The sequence below is a fragment of the Benincasa hispida genome, chromosome 7 (assembly GCF_027475165.1).
Source record: "Benincasa hispida cultivar pf3 chromosome 7, pf3_genome.v1.1, whole genome shotgun sequence".
NCBI lineage: Eukaryota > Viridiplantae > Streptophyta > Magnoliopsida > Cucurbitales > Cucurbitaceae > Benincasa > Benincasa hispida.
The window spans coordinates 53,879,973-53,884,894 of record NC_143484.1 but is presented as its reverse complement, the minus strand read 5'-3'; positions in this window follow the sequence as shown (position 1 = coordinate 53,884,894).

The window sequence follows — 4,922 nt, the reverse complement described above, 5'->3', positions numbered from 1 at the left end:
GAAACACAAAAGAGAAAATCGAGATCACTTTCCCTTCAAAAAACCTATTTTTCTTAACGGAGATCAAGATATAAAGGCATTGAGATCATTTCACTATATTGGCTCACACCTCAAGTAAGTAAATGTGCTTTTTCTTGCTCAATTTTTTTTTTTTTTTACTTTTTACTTTTTACTTTTTCGACAATGTGCGAGACATACGAACGTAGTAAAGAGAATGAGTGAGTGTAAGTTTGTGAGTATGCACTGATACATGCAAGTAGTTCCTAGTGGAGCGAGGATGGGGGGGAAAGAGCTATGAAATAGTAAGCATCGAGTTGAGAATATCGAGTATCGAGTGACGAGCATCAAGCATCAAGTATTGTGTAGCGAGTAGCGAGTATAGCGAGTATTTAACAGTTACCTATTTTCCTAACTGCTCACTTTTTGTATTGTTTTTCTTGAAGGATGGAGAAGTATATATTCTTACATTATGGTGGTACATGGGACGACATAGAAGAATGCAATACTGGAGGTCGTTTGAAGGGTTTGCTAGTTTCGAGCACATTGATGTATAATAAGCTAGTAAATCTAGTATATGAGATCATGCAAGTTAGTTTGACAGAGTTCAAAATTATAATGAGGGTGACATATAAGATGGATATTGATTATCCTCTAGTATGCTTAATGGAAGATGCTAACGTTAAATTTCTCCTCTCAAAGTACAATCGTACTATACTGCAAGTATTTATAAGTCTTGAGGTTGAAGAAATTCATCATGGGGCAACATTTTATTACCCAGAGAGATCAGACCAACCCATGTGTGGAGATGATGTCAATGAGCATGATGTTTGTCCATCAAATGTCTTACTGGAAAACGACAACATCGATGTTAACATAGCGAACGTATTGCATCCGAATGTGACAATAGAAGATGTTGGGACATGTATAAATGAGAATGTGATGATGGAAGAGGAAGAAGTTAAGAATGAAGAATAGACAATCCCGGTTATTTTAGGGAGTAATCCTTCTATTGTGAATGAAGAACAACCAACCCAGATTTTTTTAGGGAGTGGTCCTTCTGTTATGAATGAAGAACAACCTGCTTCGATTCTGTCAAATTATTTTGGCCATTTTGTTGGGAGTGTGCCTCGCCAAACTCCGAACAATGTACCATTTAGTAGTAATGCCAAAATGGGGGACTTGATCATGCAACACAATCGTCCATAGGGTTGGTGGATATAGTCGAAATAGGTCAAATTTTTTTCAACAAGAATGATGTGAAGATGAGGTTAGCAATGTTGGCCATTAAGAACAACTTTGAGTTGCAGGTTAAAAAATCCAACATAAAATTGTATAGTGTTCGGTGTTTACACCAGACTTGTAAGTGGGACGTTCGAACAATTAAAATGGACAGGTGTGATATTTTCAAGATCAAAAAATGCACGCCAAATCACATATGCTTGATTGAAGTATTGAATCATGACCATAAGCAAGCCAACGCATTTGTTATTAGTCACTTAATCAAGAACAAGTTCGGCGTTGGTCGGGGGGAAAAGCCGCACCATATTATTGAGGATATGCGACATCATTATGGTGTCAATATTAGTTATGACAAGGCATGACATGCGAGAGAAACTACTTTTGCTCTTGCAAGGGGGACTCCAAAGGAATCACATGCCGTCTTGCATGCATATGATGAGGCTTTAAAGATAGAAAATCCTGAACTGTATTTGAGATCGAGCTTGAAGAATCAATATATTTCAAATACATGGTCATGGCACTAGATGTGAGTTTAAGAGGTTTTAAGAATTGTCGACAAGTGATCATTGTAGATGACACTCATCTAAAGGGTATGTAAAAGGGAACAACGATAGTTGGTGTTGCAATGGATGCAAATAACCAACTGTACCCACTAGCACATGCAATTGTTGATAGTGAGAATGACCGACTGGTTCATGAAGAACCTTAAAATAACAATCGGAGAATGCCCTAACCTTGTATTCGTCTTAGACCATGGACTGAGTATAGCTAATGTCGTTAATATCGTATTCCCCAATTCTTACCACGGACTTTGTACCTTCCATTTGAAAAGAAACGTGGAGAAATACTTCAAAGACAAGTCTGTTAGAAAATTGTTTCACGAAGCTTGTAGAGTGTATCGAGAATCAGAGTTCAAGCGTCATTGGGTCCAAATAGTGAACTACAACAACGGTTCCCTTGCTAGATATTTAGAGGATATTGATATTCAGTGGTGGGCATGGTGTTACCAGTTCGAGAATCAATATGATAACATGGCCGACAATAGTGTCGAATGCTTTAATGCTATTACCAAAGAAGAAAGAGTGTTGCCAATAACTTCGTTGCTAGAATACATAAAAGGTTTACTTCGAGGTTGGTTTCATGAGCAACGAACAATGTGGTCTAATAGTACATCAACCCACTCAATATATACAGAGGAAATAATGGGTTTAAAGTGTGAAAAAGCTAGGTGATACCGAGTAAATCCAATCGATTGTTACAGATTTCATGTCAAGGACGATGGATTAGATGGTATAGTCAGCCTTAACACTCGAGAATGTAGTTGCATGCAATTTTAGTGTTGGGAGATTTTGCATTTGCACGTTATTGTTGCAACTAGAGAGCACAATATCAATAATATACACAATCAACTTCCAAAGACTGGGTGCAAGGTCAGGCTTTGCATCATATACGTTGCATAATTATGCCAGTGAAGAATGAGTGAAGCATAGGGGCGCCAGGAAGGTTACTAGATCCCTTGGTGTGATGTACTTGGGGAGTGAGTCATACAAAAGGATGTGCCCGAGGTTCATGTCTACCACCAACATAATCCATTGTCGCTTGTAGTTGACTGGGCTATAGATGTAATCGACATCTGCCCATCCAAGCTGATGTTTAAGTACCAATCAGAGCACGTAATCGACATACGTGTGCTCTTTCTCCCATATTCTAGCAGCTTTTTCCCTTGTTTTCCCACGTATGGCATGGAACAAGCTATCTAGACCTTGAAGGTTCAAGTGACTCTGCAAAATAGATAATAATAGGTTCAAGTGTATATCAATCATGTTTTAAATTATACATTAAAATTTAGATCATCTATAATATATACCAATATGCCATGTGGCAATGTCATGAACTGATGAGCACATATCTCCGATCGACTATTAAACTTCCATCGGAGAAACATGAATAAGGAATCGAGAACCTGTAGTTTGCAAGTCCAGTCAAAGAATGGGAATAGTAAATCACAAGCATACAAATGTAATAAAGGATATTAACTTACATCGTTCTCAACCTAATTACTATCACGTGTTATCTCTCGGAACAACTCTTTCATCATGCAATTCCTCTTGAAGAAGACTTCATTACCCGGTCAATGAGGACCCATATCCACATTGGTCAACCAAAACATGAACTCATTCATCACGTCCTCTGGAATAGCATGTGTCAGGTCATAGGGACGATATTAATTAGATGTTGATTGAGCTGAATTTATTTTTGCTTTTCTTCCCTTCACCCTTGTCGTGTCAACTGAAGGGTGTATGGTTGTGTTGACTTCCTCTTTTTCTTTGTTCCCCCTCACCATCCATAGGCTCGCCCTTCACCTTGGACTCGCCTTTAACCTTGGGCTCGCCCTTAATCCTAAACTTCTTCAACGCCTGTGGTGGAAGCAACTCAGGATGTGGTAGGGTCAATGAGGGAGAGACCAGTACATCAAGAAGCAACAAAGCAAAAGAAGTGGTAGATAATTAGGGATGGGGAAGAGCGGTGGATACTATAACAATGAGAAGGATGAGCTCTGTAGAGGGTGGAGGAATAGGGTCACTGGTCTTAGTGGAAAATGGAGGAATGGGGTCACTGGTCTTGGTGGAAGTTGGAGGAATGGGGTCTTGGAACTTGGTGAATGAATGGGGTCATAGGACTCGATGGACGGTGGATGAATGGGGTCTTGGAACTTGGTGGAAGATGGATGAATGGGGTCAGGGGACTCAATGGAACGTGGAAGAATGAAGTCACGGGACTCATTGGAAGGTGGAGGAATGTGGTCACGAGACTCAGTGGTAGGTGGAGGAATGAGATCACTAGTCTCAGTGGAAATTGGAGGAATAAGGTCAATAGTCTCGGTGGACTCCACGCCTAAACCCTATACCATTTAGAAGTACGTTAGGTCAAACACATGATATAGATTTACATTATAACAACTTTAAGATGATATTACGTGCTCGACACAAAGACTGCAATAGGCTGGTGATTGTTTGTACACTGGCCTGTAGAACACTCAAGTTAAACTTCACATCTTTTAAGTCTGACTGTGCATCGTCCAATTTATGCTCAATCATAGACACTCTCTAGTCTATGCCATGGAGTGATGTTCAAATTGAAAGGAACCGGTGAAGGTTTGGAGCGGAAGCGGGGATCGGTCCCAAATCCTAATTTTTACAGAATCATACAAAAACATTATGCATTTAAATTAAAATTTTACAACATGCTATTTATGAAAAAGAGAAAAGAGATATGAGAATAATTACTAAGCCTTGAAGATCTAATCTTCTCGTATAATTCATTCTCCAAAATTGCAACGAACTCAAAACCCTAATTTGGCCACCACCACGAAAGCTTCCTCTATATTCTCTAAGATGAGAATCCAAGGAGTTGTGGGCTCTTGATACTTTGGAAGAGAGGGGAGGAGATTAAGAAGAAGAAGAGAGTGTAAGAACAAGAGAACTAATTTCTTAGATAAAAAAAACTTCTGTCAGTTTTTTTTATTATCCAACTTTTTGGGAAAGAAGATGATCACAAAAAATCTGTACAATTCACACAATTGTACATAGTAGAGAGAAATTGGGGAGTTGTTCCCTCCCAAAATCATTTTTCAAAATAAATTAATAAATTAAATTTATTCAATAAAACATTAATATATATTT